Here is a 13,424-nt window from a genome sequence, read left to right as displayed (position 1 = left end):
GGCAGTTTGAGAAGTCACTGACTAGGAACTTGGGATAAAACTGAGGAAGGGCAGACTTCTGATGAAGGATTAAGGGTAATTTATTGAAGTTATCCACCACAGGGAAAATGACCAAAGCAAACACTGGAAAACCTGTTTCTTCAGATATCTGAAGACTTAAGGTTTCTTCTCACCTTGACCTTCAACCAAGAATTCAGGGCTTGGTTTGGTTTTGGTGTTTTGGTTTTAATTTTCTATCAGCCTATACTGGGATAGCAACTGTGTGAAAAAGCTTTTAGAGTTTTCAGTATCTTCTGGAAGGAATAGTAGTACTTGATTATACTTTTGTTGCTCATTTGATTGCCATTGAATTCAAGGGCTGCAGGCCGCTGTAAATTTTTGTATAACTCCTGTGTCAGATATTATTTGTTGTACCATCAGTCCATCTTATCTGGATATAAGGAAACATAAAAATCAGTCTGTCTAGCAGGGGGAGGAAGATTCTTCTCAGCAGCCCATCAGGCAGTTTTTCTAGTTCATTTTCTTCCCCATTGTTCAAATACTAACTCGGAAGCTTGCAAATGTTTCTGTTTCTTGCCAAGACAGTGGTTCTTTTGCCCTGGCACACATTAATGTTTTTTTCCCTTTTCTTGTGTTTTGAGTGCAGCTGAACAACAAATTTCTCTCTGTTTAACAAGCAACTTCCTCATATTAAAAGTTTTTCCAAACCAAACTATCTTTTTTTTTTATTTCAGCACAGTTCTGCATTTGTATTTGTTAATTAAATACTGACAAGTGAAAAACAGCAAGTGTAGCAATATTGTGTGTTTGTGGGCTTTCAGAACAGCCCCTCTGGAACCTGAGCCTGTCTGTCTCATGGAGCCACAGTAACAGCAATTCTGTGAGAGGTAAGACAGTAAGACAGCAAGTTGGTATTCATGAAACAAGAGTGGCTGCTTCAAAAGAAATCTAACCTCTTTTCTGTCATTCCATGTGCATTAGACTCAACAGTACTCTCAGAAATTTTCATGCAAGCTACACCCATTTTGCACCCCTCCCTGAAATGGAGATAGTTTTGTTTCACAGCAGCAAAATAATTTGCTGCCTATTTTCTCCCCAATGTAAAACACTTTCTTTAAGTGGAAGTTGGCTCATTGGAGGCCAAAGGAGGACATGGATAGATGGATGGATGTGTGTGTACGTGCATCTGGAGTTCTTTTGTTCTCTCCCTGCTAGCTTTGACTGTTAAAACAGCCATTTCAGTAATTTCTTGGCTGGCTTTGCAGGGAATAAAATCTTGGTCTTTGCTGTTCCTGGAAGAGAGGTTGTCATAATGTTGCTCCCCCACTTGACTGACAGACACCTTTGCGAACACACAGCATGTTTCATCTCAAAGCACTCGATGAATATCCTTAACCCCCCCTCTGGACCAGCCCACCTCTCCTTGCAATGCTCCTTGTCTTTTCTCGCAGGATCGCAATCCTTGCCTTTTGTTCCTCCTTCTCAGGAGTTAATACCTCCCCACCTTACAAGTCAGCAGCAGATTCTGTCAGTTTAAAACCCTAAATAACAAACCCTCCTACCCTGAAGGCCTTTTCCTTTCAAGCCTGTATTTTTCTAGCCTGTGAGGGAGTCAGTGCCATAACCCTGAGTTTTCATGGAATAGTTTCTAAGCCTGTATCTGTGTATCATGAATATCTTCCAAAGAAGGAATGAACATCCCCTCTTCTGGCAGCTCCTGTATTTTGTGCCTTCCTGCCCTCCCTCCCCGCCATCCTCTGCTCCTTATATGCCCCTTCACTTCATGCCCTCTACATGTGATGTCTCCTTTCAAGCCCTCATTCACTGCTGCTCTCACCTCAGCCTGCTCCAGCCGTTGCCTGACAGTGCAGTCACAGCCCAGAACCCAAACATTTTTTGCCTCTGTTAAGGTGTCCTACTGTTGGTCTTTTGCAGATTTCCAGAAAGCTGGATGACAAGTTTCCTCTTTCCTCCACACTCTATTTCCCTAACTGTTGAAAAAGAAAGCAGAAGCTTGGTTCTGTTCTTTTTACCCCATATAAGATCTCCGGCATCACATCCCCACCTTTCTAGCTGAGGGATTTTTTGGCAGTCTGTGGTATTGCTTCTTGCTTCCTAAAATGCTGCTGTTAAGAAATACTAGACACATCTGCCCTGGGGATAGTTGAGTGTATCTAAGCCAGAGACAGGAGACTGCTGGCTTAGAGGCAAGAGGTGACTCCTCCACAGAAACGTGAAATAGGTGACATATAGGGCCAGCTTACAAAGGGAAGCATTAACAGAATTCGTGTTCATTTCAAAGACACAGAAAATGATCCTGAAGGTAAACTGAAGATCTGAGATTGTTAGGTGATCTGACCATCTCTGTCATTTTATCATTTGTGTTTGCTGTTTCTGACACGTTTGCTGATCCCAACATGCTTAAACTGTGCACATATTCTGATTTTTCCCTTTACCTCCTCACTCTGTCCGACCTTATTTTAAAATGTCAGCTACTTAGAAATCAAAGGAGTTTTTTCAAATGTCTCAGATGGTGGCATGTCAGGTAGGTATATAAGAGACAGAGGATTTGAAACAGGAGGATAAAACTATCATGATGACTGAGGACTGCATGCTTTGCAGCATGCACGACAGGGAGAATGTCCTTCCCTGGAGGAAGTTTACATCTCCTGCTACTGACAATTACTATGGGGTTTTAGACATGACAGTGATTCAAGTGCTGTTTTCATTCTCTTTTGGTTTTTTTCACCTCCCCAAACCCAGGGACTGACAGCCAGGCTAAGCTGACCACTCCACCAGTGCTGGCTATGTGTAACCTCTCTGGTGCCTCCCTGTCACCTGCTCCACAGTCCCTCCCCATGCATGCTGTGCTCCAGCAGGGAGGCTGTCTTGGAGCCCAGCTGCATAGCACTGCTTCACAGCAATGATTTTGCTCCCTGGTGACTCACTGCATTTTGCACCTGATGGTAAAAGATAATCTGTCACCTTAAATCCTACTAGTTCTGCAAGATAGCTTTTATATAATCAGTGGGTACTTTTACCCTCTTTTGTCCAAACATGAATATAAGGTCCAGCTTGAATCCCCCATATATTTTTTTAAAGAAAGCAGCTGTGTTGTCCTTCAGGAAAACAGCTTGTAATTTAGCATTACTGTGTTATATCCCCTAGGCAACGCTTTCTGTCTTCAGGACATATATTTATCACAGACATCACAGTATCTCTATGGTGGTTTAGTTTTCCATCAAGCAAAGCTAAAAGAGCATTTAATTCCGTAAAGCTCTGATTGATCTTCACCACAATGTACCTCTGGTGCTTTTCTCAATGTCTCCTCTGCTGAACAAGATTTCTTCTTCCACTTTTGATCTCTCAGAAGTCTGAACTGATCTCAGAAGTGTGGGCTTGCTTTGCCTTCTAGCGCTACCTGTCTTTGTGCTTGGTCCTTTGGTCAGCTCTGGAGTCCTGGTTAGCTCCATCAGCCAGTGGCTCTTTGCCTCACTTGGGAGGCTACCTGTGGAGAATTGAGTGTGTGTAAGCAAGGACATAATCTGCCAGCCTTGGATGGCTTTCACTTTTTGTTTTCAGTTTCATTTTTGCTATTATAAAACAGTCATGGTGAGTAGATAGATGGACACATCTTAGGGTGCTCAATTAAGATGAACAGAAACATCATGGCTCCACTATTTGCTCTGAAACTTTTCTCTGTTCTTAGCAGAAGCTACTTTGTTAATTGCTCCTTCTTCTGGTGATCATTTCACCCTTGAGCTCAGAGCAGTGCCCTTTTATTGTTACAAATTCTGATCCCAAAAAACACTAGAAACCAAGCTTGGTCTTCTGCATAGCAGATACTGAGTGCTACAGCATTTGTCAAATGTATTTGATCAGTGCACACAACTTGAGAAAAAAGCAAGCAAGCAAGGAAGAAATGGAAATGCAAATTTTAGAGAAATCTTTCAAAGTCTGCAGTAATTGGCAAGGTAAATGCAAGGCTCTTTCTGCTTTTCATAACACTGGTAATATCAGTTTATGATAAAAACCTATTCTGAGTTACACAAGAAGGTAAGATATTTGCCAAAAAAATTCTTTCGTTTCAATTCTATTTTTTTATAATGGACATGAAGTGCCATCCATGGTGAATGACTGTTGGCATTCGACTCACCACTGAGCAACTGTATGTTGATGGATAAGCCAGTCTCATCCAAGTGTCAGGAAGATTATCAAAAAAAAAGAGCTGTCTGTAGTTGCTCCATCTCTGAGGAGATTGCCAACTCACTCTAACAAAAGAAAACATTAGTGTGCTATTTGCGTCCCACAAAGAGACTGTGATAAGATGACATGATAAATGATAGAGGGCTTTTTTTTTCCCCAGGAAAAACACATAAGGTAGCTAAATCGTCAAGTGTAAAGAATATTTTGGCTCTTGCCACTGGGGTGAGTAATTTATTTTTTAAAAAGGGAAACAGTCAGAAAAACAAGAGTGTAGGTTCTGGGTTTTCACTCTAATTGCATTAAGTAATTATATGATATAGTAATTCATATACATACACGTGGAAGCACCCACCTACGCGTATGTGCAGAGAGAAAATGATAAAGGGCCAAATTACTAACTTGCTTTCTGATATCCCACAGAAAATTGTACATGCAATCAAGCTACCATTCTGCTGGCTTGCTTGCACTAATGGCTATTTGAGTGCTCATGTTTTGTTACTCTGAATTAAAGATCGAAAGGAAGGTAATTTTAGGTGGCAAAAAAAAGAGGTCTCTTAAAAAAAACTAGCTCTATGAATTAGATTTTCAGTACCTGCTTTTGGAGTGGTATGCATTAACTACAGCTCTGCATGGATTTACCACGATTGTCTGTGTAAATTGCTAGCAATGCCTAAGAAGCTATTGGTTGCCCAGTTATGTGATTGAAGATATATTACATGTTAGTGCAGCAGGTACATTGCTGTTTGAGATTGCTAGATATTATGAAAATTTGGCCTTCTATGATTAAGAACATTACATGTTGCTATTCAGCACTTTGTTGGTGCTGAGAGACATATTATTACCAAAAACTGCCAAAGATGTGTGATGAGTTCCCCACATCCCCTTTTCCCTTCTCTTCACTGCACCCACCAGATGCAGAGTGAGCCCAGAATTTGGGTGCTGCTGATGCTGCACCTTCACCTGCAGTTTAATGGCCATCTCCTCATGATGGTCAAATGCCACATCCTGGTGGCTTTGAAGAGGTTGATCATTTAACCATGTGCCTTTTCCAGCAGGGATCTATACAAAGTAGTGTTTGTTTTGGATGCCTCAAAAGGTCTCTTGAGGCATCCAACAGCCACCTCCCTTCTCTCCTATGGACAGCCTAAAACACAAGTGAAACATATACCATAACAAGCAACTAGATCTCTTTGCAGTTATAACAGAAGCAGCAAATTTCTGCCATGGCAGAAGAAAAAAACGTACCAACCTTATTTCCATGTCTGCACTGAAACAGGAATCAGACCATAATAAGAGACCTTGCATTTTGCTTCCTTTTATGCAGAGAGAGGATTTCAGTGTCCTGAGCTGTTTAATGCTATTTTTTCCCACACAAATTAAAAGAATTTGATATATGGAGATGAGTTAGGTTTGAAGTAGGCAGCTTATGAAAGCCCAGTTTTAAAAGAAATTAAATGAGAAATAAGCTTCCAAAGTGTCACAACTGCCTGTTACTGGCATTTACACTGCTGCTATTTAAAGCCATGCATCCCCTAAGATTAGTAAAGCAAAGCACACATATCTTCAGACCGAAGTTAAGTTCTTGAAGAGAATGCCTTACCTCATCTATGAGTGAACCCAGTCTTTCATATCCTGGAAAACAAATCAGTTTATGTGAGTATCATTCTGCTGATGTTTGAGTAAAATATCTGATCTTCCTTGCTTCTGAAAGATTTTTTCTTTATGTTGTCTAGCTCTGCTTTCATCCTCAAGAGATACCATGTTGCATGAGGCAACTATCTCTTGTACCCACAACTGCATAAATGTAAAGGAAATTATAAAAATTGCATAAATGTAAAGGAAATTATAAACTTTGTGTATCTTAACTTCATGCAGTGAAAGCATTTCTGTGCCTTCATGTCATAGTATGAAGGATATGGAGGATTTATCCTGTGAAATGGAGAAAGAGAGGAAAACCTGTGCACATCCATGCTGTTAGGAAGAAAAGCAAATTCTGCCTTATAGTTTGGAAATAATGGCATTTTTCAACCTGACAAAGGATCCTAAATGGCACAATGCTATTAATATATTGTAACATTCCAGCAAGATCTTTTTTTCTCTGTGGTGCAAAATAATGCATATATTTACGTCTCATGTATACTAGAGATCCCTCACTGCAAATTTCAGATTGAATCCCTGCAAAAAAACAGGTAGGAAAATATCTATTTCTATTGAAATCAGTTCTGTAGGAGGAAAAAAAACCCCAAATAAACCCATAGACATAGGCAAAAACTGTCTTGTGACAAATTTGAAGCCTGCTCTGTGTTTTGACTGACCTTGTCTTCTACAGCTTAGGAGACTCCTTCCCCAGTCACTCCTTAGTGACTGAGTATTTGAATTGCAGCTCTAATAGCAGATGGAGCATGTTGTCTGCAGGTATTACAAAAGCAATCTCCACATTGGGGTGCAGGCCACAACATATGGCACTTTGGAGAGGTAGTATTTTATCCATATTTTTATGGTAGCCTTCATAATCCAGGTTTGAAGAGACTGCAAACCCTGAAGCAAACACTGACTTCCTATCAAACTGTCAAAGAAATAATAAAAACCTTGTCACTAAGACACTGCTGGCAATCCTCACTAGACAGAATAAGGAACCTGCTTAGGCATAAATGAAATAGTTCTATTATGGAGCCATTGTTGAGAATGAGACTTTTATATCACTATTATATCTGTGGAAATTAATCTAATTTGTTCCCCATTTTAATTAGCCCCATTATGTCACACCCAAGTTCCGATGCTTGCAAGAAAAAAAGAGGAATTTTTAATAATCAGATTGTCCTTCTGAAAGAAAACAGCTGAAAGATAATTTTAATTTAAAAATGAAAAGACAGGAATATTTTTAAAAGAAAAATGTTATTTCTTCCAAATTATGAATTGCTGCTCTCTGGTGTAACATTATTATTCTGTGTAGCAACTTATTAAATGAAGCAATTTATGGTAGCATCTCTGAAAAATGCCATCCTTTATTGAAATGAAAGTAATAGCATAAGGACTGTAAAATAAAAAGGCAGAATATCTTCTTTTAGACCATTACAAAAATACATGTATTGTCTATTTGAAAATCAATACAGTGTCATAAAATAAAATGGAGCTGTGGTATCATCATCATAATTTCTATTTCAAATGGTTTGCTGAGAGCCAAATTGTATCTTTTATGGAAAAAGAATGACAAATGGTTTAATTCAATATCACACGCATGTGTATATATGAGCTGAAATTCTGCTACAACTCAAAGCTGTTAGGCAAATATTTTAGTATCACCACAAGTTTAAAAACAACAGACATGTGGGAGTGCATCCATTTATTTACACTTGTACTGACTTAAAATTCAAAATGCTATTTGAAGCTTTTAAAGTACTGCTGTGGGATGTTAAATTACTGCTGAATTCTTACTGTTCTGAGATACCTTTCAACCTGCCAAGATGCATGATGATGATAATAATAATAATAACAGCAGCAGTGTGGGGATCTTTAAAATAATGTGGGGCTTATTTCTGTAAGATAAATACCATTTTCACTAACCCCTGTTTTATGATTCAGCATTTCTAATACAATAAAGTGAAATAATGAAAGTAAAACAACAACAGGTTTGTGTGGGCTGGGAAAGGGAAAACGAGCACGTGCATTGTCAGAATTTCTGCTGAAATTGTAGGGGGAAAGAAAACCTCATGTAAGTGGCGCTTCCCTCTCTCTTCCCCATGGGGAAAATTCCTCCTCTTGTTTTTAGTGTTCGCTACATTTCCTTCTTTTATTCCTTTTTCTGATCTCGTCCTTTTGTTCCCCTTGTCTCCTCGGATGCCCGTCCTTCCTCCCGCAGCGGGAGCTCCCGGAGCGGGGCCGGAGCGCGGCGGGCGCGGGCGCTGCAGGTGAGCGGGCGGCGGGGGCGGCGGGGGAGGCGGGGAGCCCCGGGCTGGGGCCGCGGCCGCGCGGGGCCCGGAGCGCTCCTGCCGCCCTTCCTCCCTCCCTGCCCTCCCTCCTTGCAGGGACAGCGCGGGTGTGAAGCCCCCGCCTGTGGCGCTCGGAGCTTTCTGCACCTGCCTTGCTCAGGGCTGCGGGGGAGGAGGAGGTGAGATGGCAAACGTGCTCGCAGGTGAGGACGGGGGCTGTGACCCACCCGTCTCCGCCGCGCTCCGCTTGCACGGGTTGGGAAGGAGATTTTTGCTACCTGCTCCATCACCATCTGACAAATGCCGGGTTGAGTGAGGAGCCCTCGGCCCGCCAGGCACGGCCACTGCCACAGGCAGACAGATAATCACCACATGCCCCACAGATGCGGGAGAGGACTTTTCCGCCTCTCTCTTGCTGAAGTAGTTTGTCGCACCTGGACCATTGGTGATTATCGCCGCTCGGCCGCAGCAGCGCGGGCACGGCACTACAAGAAATCTTTGCATTGCTACAGGATCAGAGGTCACCGCTGCAGGGGACCAGGGCTGGTTTATTAAACAGCCAAGTCTGTTTAAGGTGTAATTCCTCAGGAACAGCAGTGTGCTTGTGGCCATTTAAACGGGTTAACGGAGCGGGCCCGTTCAAGCCCGTGTGTGCTTTTCCCCGAGCACAAACCCCCAGATCGGGCTGACGCCCGGGGTTGCTGTCGGTCGAGTCGCCTAAGCCCCGCAGGTCTGTGACCTCCGGCTCCTGCCCATGTCACATCCCTGCCCTCCGGGTGGAAACTGCAGAAGAAAGTGCAGGATGCAGCTGACACCGCTCCGGCCGCGCTGGCTCCTGCACTGGTAATGACCAGGCTGACACAGGCGCCCGGGCGGGAGGCTCCGGGTGTGGGGGGGCGGGTTACACACTCTGCCCGCCGGTGTTGGCAGCAGGTGCTGGGAGTGCGGCCCTGCGTGACGAGTCCCGTATGCCCCCACTCCAGCGTCCCCACGAGCGTCTGCGAGAGAAGAGCTCCCCTGGAGGCCGAGGCCGCCGTCTCAGCCCCGCAGCGCTGCCTGGGGTCAAAGGCGCTTCCCGCGGGACTCCCCCGGCGGGTCCGGGCCCGGCCGGGCCCCCCGAGCCCGCCCGCGCCTCGGCCCGGCTCGCGGGCAGCTGCCGGCAGGGGGCGCTCTGGCTCCGGGAACGCGCCGCCGCTGCCCGGCCCAGGCCGCCACGGGCAGGGGGAGGGCGGACCGGGGCACGGGCGGCTGCCCCGGGCGCCAGGCAGGTACCGCGGGGCCGGGCTGCCGCAGGGCAGCGAGCCGGTGACGAGCGCCCCGGCAGAGCCGCCGGCCCGGGGGCACGGCCCGGGAGGTGCGGCCCGGCCCGGCCCGGCACCCCGAGCGCAGCTGGGCGGGCGCGGGGAAGGCGGCGCCGCGGGGATGGAGGGGCCGGGCCCGGCCCGGGCCGCAGCGGGCCCGGCGCAGCCACGGCCCTGGCAGAAGTTGGTGCCAAACGGGCTGAGGCTGTGGCTGCAGGCACGGGTTTCTTTGTGCGTCTGTCTGTCTGTCAGCACTTTGGGTGACATTCCCTTCGCCGCGCGGGTGGCTGGCGATTTTTCCCTTTTTTACCACTGGAAGACGTTATTCTATACAAGAGAAAAAGAAGAAAAGCCTTTGTAATTTTCACAGAGGTTTTTTAGAATATAGTGCCGAAAAAGCAATTTGTTTGGGGTTTTGTTTGGTTTTTGTTTTGTAATTGCTGAGTTTTTTTAGCATTTGGATGGATGCTGGATGCTCTTTCTTTAGTATAGATTTATGTCCTAAAGAGATACTTGATTTCTTTGACCATATCTGTGATCATAGCTTACAACTACTACCTATACACACCTGTGTTTGTAAGTATCTTTTAAGAGTCAGTAAGAAAAATTGTTTTCATTAAAAGCCTTCCAAAACAAAAATTGAAAAGGACAGAGGAAAATATGATAACCTAGCAGCTGAGCCATGCTTGCCTCTAATGTATGATCCAAATGTTTTGGACCAAACACATAGGAATATAAATTGGTGTAGTGAATCTCACTGATTTACCTCAGCTGAAGACCTAATTCTAGTGCACTGCATGCTCAGAATATGTAAAAGATATTCCAGAGACACAAAACCACATGGTTGTGCATCTCAAGATAAACCAAACTAAGCTAAATGAAACCAAAATAAAATCTTGTTCTGTACTACAGTAATTACCTGTAGCGACTGCAAATTCTTCATTTCCCATGCAGACAGACAGGTACTTAGCTAGAAACTGTATGTGATGCTTTAAAATTGAAAGAATAGTTTCTTGTTTGATTTTTTTTTCTTTTTTGGTGATAGATGTGCAGTCACACTACGATATGTGGACAAATCTTTAAGAAATTAAATTAATTCTGCTTTGCTATTGCATGTCCTGTAAAGGCTTTTAGTGACTTCACTGTTTCAAGTGGCTTTAAAATGACAAGTTGAATACTCATATTTTTAAAGTTTTTTTCCTGTGGTGGTTTGCTTGCCTGGTCAAATTTATCCAGTGCAGCACAGTGATCAGGCAGTATTACAGGTAGTGGCTTATCAGTTATTTAATGGGAGATTTCCTAAATCCACTCTGGAATGAGATGTGCTGTAGGGAAAGGAGCAGGTTCCCCACACTAAAACCCAATCGCCCTGCTCACTTCCTTCCCTGGTTTTCTTCAGTAATTTCTCTAATGTGTCCAACCACTTTACTACAAAATAAATATTCAGAGATAAGGAGGGAGAGGGGGGAGAAGGGAGGAAAAAATAGGCCTCCCAGTGAGCTATTGATTTGAAATTTCAAACATTTTATTGATACAAGAAAAACCCAGACATAAGGAAGCAGTTTGATATTGCACAATATTTGAAAAAAAAATGTGTGCATCTGTTTAGCACAATACACTGCATAATGACAGCAATCTTCCCTGTTTGTATCTATTCATCTGATTATACAGCATAACAATTCTTTTTGCTACACATTTATTTACTAAAGGATTTTTTTTAATGGATAATAAATTAGTAAATCAGATATCATGTGCTTGGGAAAATATGTGAGTTGACTCTCTACATGCAAGATAGTTGCAATTCATATTTTATGTGCTATTCAGCGATCTCACATACAGAGATGAAGTTATGTGCTTCCCTCGTGGCAAAGACAAAGGAAGTTTTAAATCACTATTTAGTACTCTTTCATCTAGGCACATGTTATTTTGAAACGCTTCAGTTTTTAGCACTGCAGTGCAGCACTGATGTAATGAAGAGCTTTGACTTACTTGAAGTATAACCCAGTGGCCTTCTTTTGATGCCTTTTCCACAGCTATTTCTGCTGCAGCTTCCTGTCCTTGACCCAGCGATACATTGTGAAGTTCTCCTGAGTCAATGGTAAATTCAAACTTGTTCCCTAAACAGAACAATATACTGTACTACTTTGAGCCAAATAATGAAGTGTTCAAACAAGCATGTATTCTACACATAGTGTTAAAATGGCACCACATCACATGAGTCACCAAAGGAAAAAAACAGCCCTCAAAAATACAGTTTCAATCAATCAGCTGAGCTAGGATATTGTGCTGCTTTCTGGCTAGGTATTCTGTATTAGCAAAATGCTCCTGTGTCTGAAAAGCATCCCAGAGCGAAACAGTTCATTCCTGCTCATGGCTTTCCTACATTTTGCCTATATGAATATTTCAATGCACACTGAAGTGGATACATTAGAAATTTATCTAAAGAAAAAAATATAAATTAATTTAATGTTTCACTGAAGGTGACATTACACACAGGCAATGAAAGGGATTTAACAGAAGTCTTTATGCTGGCATTAGGAAGTAGTTGGATCAGAGGAGGGTTAGCAAATTTTCAGTAGGGTCAAATCTGTTGCTCAGGTATACTTATGCAAGATTGATGACTTGTTGATACAGCAAATACAGAAGAGCAAGCAGCTACCTCTGATTTCAGAAAGCAGCGAGTGTTCCCCAGGCAGCTGCCTGAGCCAAGCACTGAAACTTTCCTCAGACGTTGAGTGCTGGAGGTGTAATGCCATCAGTGTGTTAACGTGTGACAACGCTCAGCAGGCATGGAAAGGCCTGGTTTATTTCTCTGGTTGTGGTAGAATTTCTAGGACCAGTGGTATTGCTAACTAACTTGCAGGAAGTTCTTTTATTTCATGGTAAGTGTTATGTTTTCTCATGATTTTTAGTAATAGTATTTAGTCCAGACTGATCTAATAGTTCAGAATTGATCAGGGGAGCAGTCCAGGAGATAAACACTACTGGGGAACAGCACTGCCTTCTTTGGAAGTTTTTGTGAACACTGGGCACATTTAGTTCCAAGTTACATTTGGGCTAAGTTCCCATAAATGAAGAATTGCAGTTGACAAAACCTCGTGAAAAACAGCAAGGTGTAAGACCTGTCTGTGGGGCATAATAGTTTGTCATGACTTCCATTTGGTAGAGATCCAAATGCAAAACACATTAGGGTCACTCACAGTACAAAATCTGCCCTTCAAAGGGCTGAGCCTGGTGATGCAAACTGACAGCACTCGTCATCCTGGACATTCTGCTACCTCACATAAATAGTAGGATGAGGAGAGAACTTGTCACTTTTCATGCCTTTAGAAATTTCTCCTTTCTGGACATTTCAAATCCATTTCTTTTGCTTGTTCTATCCAGGAACCTTCAGTATCTCTCTTCAAGTAACATAATTTATTTAACATTGTCCACAATTGAAAAACTAATATATGGAGCCTGTACATTTGAGCACAAGCATGTGGATTTTAAAAATAAATGTAACTGAAGGTTTTTATTTTTAAAAATAAATATAATATAAATTTTAAAATATAAAAAATGTAGGGTCTAGATTATTGTAGACACACTGTACCCTGATTTCTTTTCATGGAGAGTTAAAGAGAAAGTCAAGTAAATGTTGAAACAGTGATCTAAGTTCAGAATGTTCACAAAACATGACTTTGTTTTTAGGTAACTAAAAGCTTTAGAACAGAACAGCTGTGAAATTAATAGAACTTATTTGTAATATTTATCAGTGTTTATTTTCTCAAAGCTTTGGGGTTATTTGTGGCCAGTTTCCTCTTCAAAAACATTTAAAAATCTTTTAAAACAATTCTGGATAGCGTAAGCTTAAATCAGTACACATAGAGAAACATCCCTTAGTGTTAGAGTATAGGAATATGTTTACAGATGATGGTTAAGTGTGTCAATTCATAAGACCAGCTAAGCCTTCACCATAGTATGGACAAAATTCTAAACATAAAGAAAT

The 13,424-nt window shown here is 42.5% G+C and overlaps 1 long non-coding RNA gene across 34 annotated transcripts in view; it reads left to right on the top strand.

Moving 5' to 3' along the window:
- Window positions 1-13,424, top strand: part of LOC129122645 (uncharacterized) — a 99,272-nt gene that overhangs the window by 3,315 nt on the left and 82,533 nt on the right. For 21 of the 34 annotated variants that reach the window (XR_013183031.1, XR_013183062.1, XR_013183063.1 and 18 more), the window contains one exon: window positions 11,470-11,534. The exons of 3 other annotated variants lie outside the window; for them this stretch is intronic. This is a non-coding gene — a long non-coding RNA (uncharacterized LOC129122645). 10 more of the 34 variants (XR_013183034.1, XR_013183050.1, XR_013183033.1 and 7 more) reach the window with 10 other exon arrangements.

Source organism: Agelaius phoeniceus, chromosome 7 (genome assembly GCF_051311805.1).
Source record: "Agelaius phoeniceus isolate bAgePho1 chromosome 7, bAgePho1.hap1, whole genome shotgun sequence".
NCBI classification, from domain to species: Eukaryota; Metazoa; Chordata; class Aves; order Passeriformes; family Icteridae; genus Agelaius; species Agelaius phoeniceus.
This window is presented reverse-complemented; position numbering and strand designations above follow the sequence as displayed.